At 36.5% G+C, this 15,088-nt stretch overlaps 1 long non-coding RNA gene across 1 annotated transcript; it reads left to right on the top strand.

Moving 5' to 3' along the window:
- The first annotated feature begins 3,962 nt into the window (after positions 1-3,962).
- LOC122640979 lies at positions 3,963-14,388 on the top strand. Its single transcript, XR_006329790.1, has 3 exons — positions 3,963-4,142; positions 11,658-11,668; positions 14,376-14,388. It is a non-coding gene; the product is annotated as an uncharacterized LOC122640979 (long non-coding RNA).
- Positions 14,389-15,088: the final 700 nt, after the last annotated feature.

Genomic DNA, 15,088 nt, shown 5'->3' with positions numbered 1-15,088 from the left:
TTTGATGGTGATAGCCAACAAAGTCAGTGTGGATTTGGTAGTGTTGGTGGTAGGGTAAAACACCAAATTAGAAGGGGCGGTGCTACTTTTAGGGCTTCCAGTAGTTATGCCACCAACAGAGAGTGTGGCAGGACTAATACAGGGACCATGACATCTAGCAGCAAAGCCACTAATAGAGGGTGTGACATGTCTGATTCAGGGACCCAGACAACTAGTAGTTATGCCACTAACACAGGGTGTTGTAAGACTAATACAAGGACCAGGGCAACTAATTAGAATCATGTTGGCAACTAATGAGAATCATGTTGTGGTTGATGAACCTAGTGATAGTGATACGGATAATGAATGGAAATATGCAACTGATAATGAGAATAGTTTTTGAAGAGAGTGATATGGATGAGGATCTTGATGAGGAAGACATGGCATGTGATAACCTTGAGGGTGATGTGGGAATGGAGAAGTTTGAGGAGGAAAACAGGGCTTGTGTTGATAATGATGTATTATCTGGTTATGAGTTTGATGACTATTATGGACCTTTCTTTGATAATGATAAATTTCATGATAGAAAAATAAGTTTAGAGATTGGGATGTTTTTTGATAATGTTGATCATTTCAGGAATGTACTTCATAGTTATGTTATTCAACAAGGTTTTGAGAGACTATTTGTGAAAATGAAAAGTCAAGAGTTACTGTAATGTGTAAGGCACCAGGGTGTACATGGAGAGTCCATGCTTCACCTAGTGGTAATGGAGTCACATATATGATTAAGTCATATTGTAACTTGTAAGGAGCATACTTGTGCCAAGAGAACAAAAATAAGTCTATTACATTTGGTTGGATTGCTCAAGAACTTGCTTATCAGTTGAAGATAGATCCTAAAATGAAGACCAAGGCAATGGCTGTTTATCTATCTATGTATCCTATAAAAGTACATACTCCACATATTTTGTCCAATTTTTTAAAATGACCGAAATGCCCTAAGCCAATGCACTCCACAACTTTCATGTTTCATCTCTTCTGCGCGCTAACCAGAAAGGCCAACAGTAGGCTCTTTGCAAACCAACTCTCTCTCTCACACGATTCTTTTCTCTCAGTCACACACCCCAACCGTCACTCTCCCACATTGCTAGCCTCTTGGAATGGAGACTCCCCATCGACCCACACTAACGCTAGCCGTTCCTCAAGTTCTTCAAATGTACACCCTTCTCTTTCCTATCCTAACCGTTGCAACCCCAATTTCTGGCCTCCAAGGATGGACACCTCCCATGGACTCTCTCAATGGCTGTATAAAATCCATTTCCCATCTTGTCTCACCTAACATATTTTCATTTCTTCAGGCTCCAGGAAATAGGCGAAGATTGCAAAATCCATTGAATTTTCTGTATGTACATTATTGGGTTAGAGTTTTGAGTTTTTCACAGCTTTCCTTATTTTCTCCTGTTTTTCTTCTATTATTTAAAAGTGGAATGCTTGCAATTACATTCAAACATCGTTGACTCAATTTTCTACCTTTTACTCTGCTTTAGATGCCTTGAAATTTATTAATCGGATGATGGCTATGACCCTTAGTTGACTGAGCATACCCAATTGTGCTTTTGATTTTTCCAGTTCTTTAAATATCTGGGTTTTGATGGGTTTTGGTTGGTTTTAGGGTTCCTGGTGATTTGATGCATTTGAGGTTTAAACTTTAGACAGTGTGGGGCTTAATATTGACGGTTGAAGCATCAGCCTCACCCACTAGCCTCCATTGAATTCACAAGTAAGCACTTTGCAGATCACAAAACTCATTCTTTACTTTAAAATTTTACTCAAATTCTTCTTTTTCCATACCCCTTTTTACATGGCTCAATTAGTTTCTCCTTTCATGTCGAATCTCACTGTAATGATGATCATATCCCTCCTGGTATTGACTAATGCTTAATTATAGAGTTAGGCACTTTGTGTGTTTGTTAGTCTGTGTCAATTAACAATAACCAGTTCCTAATTATTAGGGATGAGTTATGGGTATCACACGCAGCTGAGTCTCTGAGGCTTCCTTTGGTAACCCCATACTGCTGGAAACAACTTAACCCAAACAATAACTCTCCATTTGGTTACAAGTGAAGTAAAACCAACATCCTCTCTCTCTTCTTCATTTCATTCTACTACCCATGAAATTTTTTCAAGTTTCACTTCCCCTCTAACCAAACAAGGCCTCAATGAAATACAGACAACTCAGATCGGGAAAGATACTGACATTAAGAACCCAAAACTGACATAATATAACATTAGAGGTTATTAAACTCAAAATCTTTCATTAAGAAGAAAATTTTTTAAAACCTAAACCTCAAAATACCTATGGACACGAGGGGAAGTACATTCAAACATTGCTGACTCAATTTTATACCTTATACTCTGCGTTTGATGCCTTGAAAGTTATAAATACGATGATTATTATGGCCTTTTGTCGATTGAGTATATCCAATCGTGCATTTGATTTTTCCAGTTCTGTAAGCATCTGGGTTTTGATGGGGTTTGGTGGGTTTTAAGGGTTCCTACAAATTTGGATCTCTTTATGTAGGAAGAAACAGAAAGAAGAACCACAAACAGAGCAGACCCATAACAGATTGTGATTTGCAATTCCTGTATCCAATGGGTTTAAAAGTTAGAGTTTCTCTTTCAGTTTTTGGTATTCTAATGGGGACTGGTGACTCAAATAGACCTTCTAATTTTAGTATAGGTAGTTTGTTAAATGCTAATTTTAGTATAAGTATTTTGTCTGTTTGTTATGTTCCTTTGTTTTTATTTAGTTGTCGAGTTCAAATATATTTGTATTTTGTTTAACAATAATAGTTCTATGCTTCTCTTTAATTTTTCCCTCAAATAAATTACTATATGAATTGGGGTTGTTTGAATTTTACTTCATAGAATCTCCTTTCAAACTTGAATTTTGATTTTGTCTCATTGGACTGTTTTTATTATTCATTTGGTCTTTCTGTTTGTATGTTATGTTTGTTTGTTTTTATTTGATTATCTGGAGTTCAAATATGTTTGGATTTTTTTAACGATGAGAGTTCTTAGCTTCTCTTTCATTTTTTAACTATAGTTGAATTATCATAATAATTGGGTTTGTTTGAGTTTTACTTCATAGAATCTCGTTCCAAACGTAAATATTCTCTTCTGATAGTTTTCCGCCTTCTCAAGGTCTGTTTTATCATGAAATGAAACCCAAATTGATTTTTTATGGGGCACATGATGCACCCAAGTCATAGATCCCATCTGTTAAAATAACCCAAACAGTCATTGATTTTGTCTCATTGGACTGTTTTTAGTATTCATTTGGTTTTTCATTTTGTCAATGACTCTAACTACCTGAAACACTGAGAAATTATTCTTCAAAAACCTGATATACTGTTTTCCCAAAGATACCCACTTAGATAAAACAAAAAGATTCATGAGACTTTTTTAATTCTAACTTTTAGTCTTTGTGCATCAACCTAATAGTTGAGCTACTGATCTGTTGAAGTGTCTATTTTATTCATTTATTATTTTGTTTCCTTCCCTCACCCATCCCTCTCTCTAACTTCCTGTCCTACCATTCTGTTATTGGAATCAGGAGGGCTTCGCATCAGCTAATCAAAATTTCTTTGATCAGGTATGTGTCTAAATTCTGCTATTTTATTTAGTAATTAATAATATATATTAGCCTATTAAAGCAATGAAAGAAATGAATTAAATTTAGTTGTATATTATAATACTACCACGTAGTTAAATAATCATTCCTGGACCACCACTTTAATTTGGTCAATACCCTACAGTCCCTTTGTCTTCTGCTAAAGATGTAAATGGAAATTAGCAACTCAAAAGTCAATTTTCACAGTGCCTTCTCCTATGGTAAGAAAAATAATGTATGTCCAATCCCATGTAATGGATGAGAAATATAAAAGTGAGCTAAGATTTCAAACTCTGTGAGAGTCCTCGCAAGAACTCAAGAAAGACGAATGGAAGCATCTACTAAAGTTAGTCTACTATGAATGGAATGATAGTGAGTTTGTAAGGTGGCTATTTAATGTGTTAGGCATAATCCAGGACAATCCAAATAGCCAGAAAGAGAATCTCCACTGCATCCTTGTTGGCTCAAAGCGTTAATATAGGCGCACCCAGTCACTTTGCATCTTTGACTTGAATACATCACTTGGCCTAATTTGCACTTAACTCTCCTAATGTAAAGCAAGGTTTCAAATAGAATCACCCAATACTAACAACAGTAAATTATATCACCAGTTTCTAGAATCAGAAAGTAGAAAACTACCTGGACAGTAGCTAGTACCAAAGGTCTTCGGCATTGTTGGGTAGCCGCAAGCCTGTAACACTCCCTACTTATCACCACCAAACAGAGAAAACAAAATAGCAGAGTACCTTCAAAATCAGAAGATCAGACTAGGTATAAAAACTCAGGAAAACAAACTTATTCTCTGATTGTTGATAGACCAAGGCTGTCTCCTCATACACAAAACACCACAACCATTTACTAGAAGTGCTTTATTCACGAGACCAGAAGCCAATCCACCGAATACCTTGGCCAACAAATCCATCCACTTTAACAATTGGTACTTCTGTCCTGTACTCTGTCCTCCAAAAAAGGTCCAGCATGGGGTTAAAAAAAGTCCTACAGAGGAATGTTTAACATATTAGGTGAACTAAAACAGAATGTATGGAATGCAATTACTCAACAATGATAGTTGGTCGGACCATCACTACAAAATAAGGACGCAGACAACGTTTCACCCACCCAACATAGGTATAACATAGTTGTCAAGGCATCACCTAGGCGCCAGCCTAGGAGGCAAGGTATTTCTTGAATGGGGCCTTTGTTGCGTCCCATTTTACAAATGTTGACCACCATTTTGGAACAATAATAGTCTGTAAAAAAAAAGTCTCCCATTTGAATGTGTTGACCATATTTTCTTGCATGCCCATTTCCGTAACTGTTTAGTATGGTCTCTTAGCCTAGTGTTGGCCTAGGAGACGGACGATTCTTCCCTTTAGGGAATGGATCTGGTTTGACATGTCCTATAGTGGAAAATCCTATTGTGATATATATGGTGGAGAAATTAGTTTTTGGTGCTGGTATTTCTTATGTATGACTTGAGCACAACCTGCAGAGGTGGTCATCTAAATCTAGAACCTACCAGCAAATCTAAAATTCCATTATTTTTTAAGTTAAATTTAAGATTTATGGCTCCACGGGTCATTGTTTTCACTCTGTCCAAAATAAGTTTATTGAAAATACATGGGACCTTCCCCCTTCTATTTTGCAAAACCAAGTCACTTTCTCCCCTTTTTGTAATGGCTAGGTTTACTTCGTTGTATATTCTCTTTTGTCCTCTTCTTTGGTAATGAATTTATTATTCACCAAAAAAAAATATAGCTGGTTGAACATTTAATGTTTTGAGGACTATGCGTTACTTTTCTTCTCATAAGGGTAGGATATGTTAGAAACTCATCTTATAACTTACCAGTAACATGAAACAAAATCAATGATGGGTCGAACTCACCAATTAAAGTAAGGACTAAACAATAGGATAGGTTGGTCTCCCACCAACTTGAAGAAGGTTTCCTACCTATCTTCACAAGGGTATCTCACCAGACTCTCTCAGAGCAGTTGTCATGCACAAAGCACTCGAAGACATTTTCCATATTGTTTACTTCCCTCACTGATCCCTCTATCTAACTTGCTGTCCTACCATTCTGTTGTTGAAATCAGGGTATGGGTTTGAATTTCTGTCCAAATCTCCATTTTATTAATTATTTATTATATTTGCTTTACAACCCCTACAAGAGCAGCAAACTCATTGTTATGAATTTACCAAGCACAAAAGATATGACATGAAGAAAATTTGTACCAAGCACGATGTGCACGATGTTAATGAATACCATATCTTGAAATGACAAATGAGAACTTAAGTATAAATGTACAGAACTCCATCCTTTCGCCCAAACTAAGTTTAACTTTTTTTTTTATTGAAGAACTTCCACAATGATACTTGATTGCTTTGATATCTTCTCTTAATTTATTATTTATTTTGTTGTCTGTTGCATCCTTGTTTTGTTGTATTGGTGAATAATTCTTAGACATGATAATGAATTGGCTGAAACCCACAATTTAAAACAACATGGAGGTCTTAAATTAATTGATAATTTACATAGGTTTTTGTTTTGCTGTTGTTTTGTCTCTTTCTTTGAAGTTATAAATTGTGAAAACAATAGGTTACGGGTTGCTATAGTTCAACGATGCAACTTTGTAAATTATAATAACGATAAGGGTTACGGAAAATTACAGAAAGTAGCACTAATGGATGATGAGGTATGTTATAATAGTGTTTATCAATACTGAATTGAATTTATAATATATCATGCTACAACTAATTGAGAAAAATATAATATTTATGCAGGGGACAAAAAACCAAGCAGTGATGTTTAATGAAATTGTTGAGAAATTTGAGGACACACTGATTGAGGGAGACATATATCATTAATCTGAAGGAGTTAAGCATCGAGAACGACAAAGCAAATAATGTATTTGGTACGTAAAGCAAATCCATATTTTTTTAACTAAATATAACCTTGTCTCAATGACTGCTTTTGATAGAGCATTGTCCATGACCGTAGCTAGAATCCTGTAAAAGAAGGCTATTCAAGGTAGGACTGCTTTTGCTAATGACTTCTGATATGCTGTTGATTGGGTATGTGTCTAATATTCATTTTGGACAATGTACTTTCAATGCTTTCTTCTTAAAATTTTCTTTTTATTGATGTAATATTTTTATTCTTTATATAAATTCGAATATTTGAGATGCTGCTTAGGAAAGTTCCTGTTGGATTCACATTTGCACCAAAACATAAATCTCATGCCTATGATAGTTAGTGCACAAAATAGGAGACTTTGGGACTGCTATTTTTTGCTGCCCATGCAGTTGGCCTTCTGTTACAATTTAAGGTTATTTGATATTTTACTCTCATTTTAATATACATTTATTTGATGTGATGAGATGCTTTGTGGATCATATCTCTACAAGATACTAACATTAGACCGGGATTTCATTTTAAGGCGGTGCACCACTTAAACTATCTGATTACTCCAATCTTCAAAATCTTAGAGCTTGTTTTACCATTTCAATAAAAAGAGAATGACATTCTGAATATGAGAGGACACTATACCGCCTATACATATATAATCTAAAAAGTTTCCCCCTCCAAAAAAAAAAAAATGATAGCATGGTCAAATTAGTAATCTAACTTTATGTGCGGGTATGTTCAGTAGAATTTCATAATTTGCTAATATCTATTTTCTTGGTAGTCGACCACTTAAAATATGGGGGTTCAAGTTCATTACAAAGGCAGGGCTACAGTATCTGTCATCAAGTTCATGTATTGGGAAGTGGAAAAAATAGATTATGAATTAGTTCCAGTCATCCTAGCTTATAATGCATTAGTTCTTCACAATCTTTCTAAGAAGGAACAAATCTTTCTAATAGAGTATTAGGCTAATGATCTTTCTGTTGACAGCTTTATAAATTAATAAATTGTTACCATATTGCACGTTAAATAGACGAAGATTTGAATTTTGTGAGCTGCTTACCTAACAGACAAGATTACAAACTAGGGTAAGGCTATCTTTGTTATAGTTTTTATTTTTTATTTTTACCTATTTAACATAAATCATTAACAAAAACCATTTTTGATCAAAACATAAAAATGGTTTGGTAACCAATAGACATAAAATGGTTTTTTTTGAAGAAATGGGTTTGGTATCCCTATGTACAAAATGGTTTTTTGAAAAAAAAGGTTAAGAGATGTTCCCTTCACCCACCTTTATAACTCTCTCAGCTTCCCATGCTGTTTGAGTTAAATTGCCAAGCATAAACATCATATCCATGGATGAATGGACCAGAGATGGATTTGTACAGTGGAACATTGATAATGGTAATAAAAGAATGGGGGAGGAGTAATAGATCTGAAATGGATCCCAGTTGGCTATGGCCACACAGTACCGACATCGAGAGATAACATTAAAGCTAGAGACGAGGTAGAGCAACTGCTTCTTGCGGCATAGGACGGTCTCCTGAACCTCAACTCCCACCTCACTCACGCCTCTTCTTCCTCCTCTTCCCTTTAATAAAATGGAGAAGAGTTTGAAAATATGAGAATATTGTTCTTTCTTTATTTGATGAGAGTCAGAATACAGATATGGCTAAATAGCCTTAAACCATGTACAGGTTAGGAAGCAACCTATAATCATGCCCTTTAACAAGACCTACTTCTAAGGATCTAATCTAATCAAGGTTACACAAGGTAAGAGTTACAGCAAGGATAAGGATTACAATTACAAAGATCTGTTACAGCTATACACAGGACGTTGGAACGAGAATTGTGGCCAATCTTTGCGATGCTACAATATCTCCAATACCCTTGATCACGATCTCGTCGTCCCTTCGAAGTCCTGAAATCATAAACTATCACCACCACAACCGCAGTTGAAGGAGAAGATGAGCGTAGCTCCAAAATTAACCCCCCGGATTTGACGGCAGTTATGAAGGTGCCGCTGCCGAAAACGCAGCAGAAGTAGAAAAGCAAAGAGGCGAAGTTGGAGAGGGTGATCAGAGCTGATCTTTCCGCCAGGTTTGCTGGTTTAGAATTTAAAAAATACACGTGTGGACTTCAATTTCGACACAGAACGGTTGAAATTGGGGTTACAGGGATCAATGACCCCTCCTTTTCAGTTGAACACACACACCCCTCCGGTCCTCTCCCTAGCCGACCCGCCCTGTCCTTCCCTGCAAGCCCCCTCCTCCGCCTCGGATACCACCTTGCCCTCCCGCCCCTTCATCTCTAAACCCTGTTCTTTCCGCCATGACTCGTTGCTCCGTCCTCTCCTCCCGGATGGGGTTGCAGGAAGAAGAAGAAGGGTCGATACTTCGAATTTAACGACGAAATGACGTTCCTACCCTTCGATTTTGATACTTATGAACATGTGCTCATTAAAGTCCCGCATAAATAACCAAAAGTGATTTTTGGTCAAAACACATAAATGGGTGAAGACCTATTTGTGTTTTTTCAATTTTTTGTAAATAGAAACACTCTCCATAAATCATACCAAATGCAAGCAAAAACGTTTTTGTGACCAAAAATAAAAAATAAAAACTATACCAAAGATAGCCTAAGACACATATCATCAAAGCCTATGGTATACTTACTATAGACAAATATCATCCTCCATAGGTTAACATATGTTTTCTCTTCTCTTCATGTGTAAAGAATTTTTACAAACTGAGTTATCATTCACAATTGCTTTCGAAGCTCACTGGAATTTATCACACACAAGGCAGCAACATCGAAGTGTATTGGATATGCTTTCATAAAGATTGGTCACCAGATGTATGCTCAAGGCAGTCTAGCTTTGTGCTGCCACAACAAGCTAAACCCCAGTACTGCATGCATCACTGCCACTATCTACCTATTCAGTTATAGCAGCATTACCCAACTTGTGGTTGTCAAGAGCAAGATCGAGGATTAAATGGATGGGGACACCAATTCCTCGAAGATAAGGAGGTCAAGGAAGTCAAAGATCTTTAGCGATGGTAAAATCAACTTCAAGAGCTTGTCGCTTGTAGGTTCATTTGGGAAGATGGTGGCCATGGGTTCATTTGGAAAAGATGTATATGAAACCGGGACTCAAAGTGTAAGCAGCTTCAGCAGTCTAAGCCAAATCCATGAGTCCTACCTAATTGTCTACTCATATTAACTCAACACATCCTTATCCAAGCTACTTGTGCTTGCCTACATGAATGATTCTATACCACTATTCCACTATATGAAGGGCCATGTGATGTATTGGTAAAGACTTAAGATAGTGTGCTTGTTTGTCTACATGAATCATCCTATACCACTATTCCATTATATAAAGGGTCATGTCATGTATTGGTAAAGAATTTCTGTAAGCTTCTATCAACCATGTTGCTAAAATAGATATTTCATTTGGTCTAACAAAATAAAAAGATTCCTTACTTACACTTGTGAAATATTTCCTTCCATATGAAAATAATTTAGTTTCAATGATGTGATTGAATTACTCTCATATATGTACTAAATCCATCGTTCATTTATTTTTTAATGATATTAAAAACCACTGAATCGTTGAAGGCTATCTAGACAAATGTGTTAGAATATAATTATAGGAATATTATTAAGGTCAGCTTGAGAAAATAAATATTGAAACTTGCAACTATCCAAATATTATAAACCTCAGGAACAACTAAATCCAAATTCACTATTTTCAGCTTTGACTACTCTTAAGAAGGAAACTAAGGTCAGTTTAGTACCATCTCATTGGCATTCTACAGTGCCATCTTATAAGACCTGCAAGTAATGTTAATTAGTGTATGACACTTTTCATGAAAAATATAGTTCATAAGTTATGCCTAAGTATTTTACCCCACGTGCATTTGCACGTGAGAGTTTACTAGTATTATGGAAAAGTACAATGTGACAGTCCCTTATGTTACATTGTACAGAGCAAAAAAGAAGGCCCTTCTAGTAAATGGTGGTAGCCATGTAGAGTCATTTGGCAAACTAAACCATTATGGTAAAATGATGAGAGAGAGAAATTCACTGAGTCTTTTCAAGCTCCATTTTCATCAAAGGCAGGTATTCACAGAGCCTCTAATTTTTAAGAGAGTGTTTGTTTGTTTCCAAACTTAGATAAATGGTTTTGTGAAGGGTTGCAGACCATTTATCGGCCTTGATGGTTGCCACCTTAAAGGTTTATATGGAGGGGTTCTATTGGCTGCTATAGCTGTTGATGGAAACAAAAGATTGTTCCCCATTGCATATGGTGTGGTTGAAAGTGAAGGTAGAGAAAGTTGACAGTTTTTCTGTGGTTGAAAGTGAAGGTAGAGAAAGTTGACAGTTTTTCTTAACAAATTTATATGTCGTTTTGCACAATTACATGGATGATTTGCCCATCACATTTATATCTGACAAACAAAAAGTATGTATGTTTCTTTACCCATCTTCTGTTTTGTATTTTAGAAATTAAACTATAAAATTAATACACTTTCTTAATTCAATTTTTACTTGTTTATGTTGTGTAGGGGCTACATGAGGCCATCAATGAGACATTTGCAGGTGTCCCCATAGATGTTGCAGTAGGCATCTATACCAAAACTTGAACAAAAAGTTTTTATGTGTGTTACGTACTAAGAAGACTTTTTTGGTCAGCATCTACGGCATCTAATTCTTTTTTTTTTGAGAAGGCAATGAATGACATGAAAGACATGAACAAAGAAGCATATGATTTGTTGAATAAAAATCCTCCCAACATGTTGGCTTGACATGCATTCAATTTCAAATGCAAGAGTGACCATATAACCAATAATATCAGTGAATCATTTAACAAGTGGATTATCCCTTTTAGGAATAAGACCATTCTGATTGTAATTGATGAGATAAGGAAACAATTGATGTCAACAATGCATAAAAAGTATCAATTGGGTTGCACCTTTAAGGGAATAGTCACACCAAAAATCAAGAGAAATTTGAATTTGGACAGTCGTGACTCTAGAGGGTGTATGATCCTTCCCACTGGATTAGATGAGTTTGAGTCTCAGATAGAGAAGGCAGGTATGAGGTTAATTTGAAAAACCACACTTGTGGTTACAAAGTGTGGGAAGGTACAAGAATACCTTGTAAGCATGCAGCTTCTTGTATTCTTTACAAGAGGCAAACCTTGGAAAACTATTGTGATGATTATTATAGTGTAAAAACATATTTGACAGCTTATAAGGATATAATCCACCCATTACCTGGTCTGGAGGAATTAAAACCTGAGCATCTAGGTACTGTTCAGCCTCCACGTTTGAAGAGGTTACTAGGAAGACCACATATCAATAGGAAGAAGGAACATGGTGAAGGAACATCTTGAGAGTTTAGAAAAAGATTTGCAAGTGTCAAATGTAGCAGATGCAAAGAGGTAGACCACAACTCAAGGAAATGCAAAAGAGCTCTCCAGTTAAAGAGAAGGCAATAAAGGTATTTAAATTGTATTTTATCATAAATACATATACTTATTTTATGCTAAGGTCAATTATTTAAAAATACTAATACTTATTTCATGCTTGTGTAGGGAAATAAGGGAAGTGGGAGCGAATCTGATGTCAATACCTCTCAAAGAATGACCAGATCTCAGGCTTCTTCTACCATAACTTATGATAATATATAGGCCAGGACTGAAGCACAAAGGAAAGCCAAGGAAAAAAAAAAGAAAGTGATGAACCCAAATTTACACCAACCAATCAGAGATCGCCACGTGGCACGACCCAGAAGAGTGGGCCAAGACAGAGTCAGTGAAGCACCATCCACCAACACCCATGGGCGCCAACCCCCTTGGGCGCGGATCCCTTCTCCGAACATGTCATCCCCGGGCACGGCTTCCCCGAACATGTCATCCCCGGATAAGTCTCCCTCGAACACGGCAGTCACCACCACCATCAACAAGACACAGATCGCAACACTAAGGACTCTAGGCCGCCGCCTATCGAGTCACGTAGTCTGAACGGACTCATGCACCAGAAATCCCATCTACTATGTAGATGAGGTCTATCCACCAAGGACAACAAGTCTATCAGGACACTACTTCTTACAAGAAGAGAACTACCAAGTCTATCAAGGACACGACGTCTCTCAGGAAGACGACTACCAGGTCTACCGTGATACCACGTCTCACGGGAAGACAACCTATCAAGGATAAGCCCTACTCAGGGACTTTATCACCTACGGCAAACACTCTACATCAACTGGGACTCTCCACACCGCCATACACTACTATAAAGGCAAGGTACACAACCCCATCAAAGAGGACATTTTAACTCATATTGAATACTACTATTCATCTGTTTGCTCAGAGAGATCTAACTTAGGCATCGGAGAGTCTTAGGTCGGAACCACACCGGTTCTCCTTTGTCACCCCAGGGTCTTTTGCAGGTTACTGCACTCGAAGGACCGCTGAGCGATTTCTTGACGCAACAGAAAGCAAGAGAAAAGAAGAAGAAAGGAGTTCAAAAAGAGGAGGGGAGGCAGGGAAGAAATTAGAAGAATAGACTTTAATTTGATGATGTTAATGTTGATTTGGATATGATGTAAAAGTTGAAGTGGATGTTGTGGTAGACTTTTACTTTTGCATATGATGTTAAGTTGGGTGTGAATGATAGTAAATTTTTTTTATTTTTTGATATGATGTGTTGTTGGATGTTGTTGTAGACTTTTACTTTGGATATGATGTTAAGTTGGATGTAGGTGATTGTAAACTTTTTTTTTTTGGGATATGATGTCTTAGTTCAATGTTGTTGATTGTAGACTTTTGTTTTTTGATAATTTAGAAATGCTGTCCAAATTTCTAGGTTTAAGAGAGTATAATTAATGAATTGCTGTCCAAGTTTATGAGAGCCATTTAGAAGAGAATTGTTATCCAAATTTTCAGGTTTAAGAGAGCCTATTTAGAAGGGAATTGTTGTCCAAATTTCCAGGTTTAAGAGAGCCTATTTAGAAGGGAATTGCTGTCCAAATTTCCAGATTTAAGAAAGCCTATTTAGAAGGGAATTGCTGTCCAATTCTGTGCTTTGTGGAAGTTTGAAGATTAATGAGCCTTCCAAGTATTACCATCCTGCCCATACCTTTATCCTCAAACACTTCAATAACTCAAAATCTATCAAGAGAAGGGCCTCTACTCACTCCTCTTCTCTAACAATTGTTCCATGGAGATTGAATCCAGCCACTCCATCTCTTCTTGTGTATTTGAATTATCAGAATAGATGCACAATGCAACCTTTCATGTAAAATATTAGAAACAACTTATTCAAAGTAAAACAACAATTTTTTAATTACTGATAGGAAGATTTAAGTACATCAGTTTCACATTTTTTTTGCCAATAAAATCTAAAACAAGTATTCCAACAAAGAACAAAACAAAATAAAATGCAAGCTTTATTGATGAGGCCATCTTCTCTATTTCATCCAATCTAATAGTTCCACCTCGCACCTCTTGCTGTAATCCTCGTAACACCTCTTGCAAATCCTGTATCTCCTCTCGCAACACCTGCACCTCTCTTGCGACTCTTATAAATCAGGGGTGGGATTGGGTAGAGGCTTGGTTGTTGGTGCATTAATAAGATCACACCAAACAAAATAGTTACAACCATTATACTCTGGGCACCTATAAAAGAGTCTATTTGGATTATTATCAGTCTCTGAGATCCTAATCATCGCTTTTCTATTACATTTGCACCTCAAGGATCTGCACTTGAGTGTATTAGGATTGTTGCAATTAACACTTGAGGTAGACATCTGAGACATTTACCTGTAAGATATACACAACAATAAAACAAGCCAAAAAACGCAAGTGAGTAGTCTCAGATAGTAACCTAAATAATAGAAATCAGAGAGATATGGGAGCGAGAGAATAACCCTAATCTAAATAATAAAAATCGGAGAGAGATGGGAGTGAGAGAATAATCCTCATCGCTGGAATAGTTGCAGGTCCAAGAGAGATGAGTTGTAGGTCCAAGAGAGATGAGTTGCAGGTACTTGAAACGACAATGGTGGTTTCAACTCTTCAAGTTCGAGTTTCTTTTTTCCAATCGTCGGAGACGATAGAGCAAGGAGAGAAAACATCTTCCGTGTTAAATGTTTTAATACAAATTCTCAGAGGGTAAGGTAGTCTTTTTCTAACACTTGACAAAAATTTTTCACAAAATGGGTACAGTTGATAGAATCTTTTGATTTCAGGGGAGGGGAGAGTTATTACTCAATATGCAAGGGTAGGGTTTGTCATTCGGGCATAATAGAGGGGTGGAGGGAATAATTTACTCTAGTAAATTTTTTGAATTGGATTCACATTAGTAAGGAGGTATTTGGATTCGAATTCAAATCATTTAGAATATAATCTATTCAATTCGAATTCGAATATGTATCTTATTAATAATAATAAAAAAATCAAGTAGCTATGATCTTAAAGTTTTTTGAATATGCAACAGCTTCTAAAAATTGAGAAAAA

The sequence above is a fragment of the Telopea speciosissima genome, chromosome 9 (assembly GCF_018873765.1).
Source record: "Telopea speciosissima isolate NSW1024214 ecotype Mountain lineage chromosome 9, Tspe_v1, whole genome shotgun sequence".
Taxonomy (NCBI): Eukaryota; Viridiplantae; Streptophyta; class Magnoliopsida; order Proteales; family Proteaceae; genus Telopea; species Telopea speciosissima.
The sequence above is the reverse complement of the archived record's forward strand: the minus strand, read 5'-3'. Positions and strand labels throughout refer to the sequence as shown.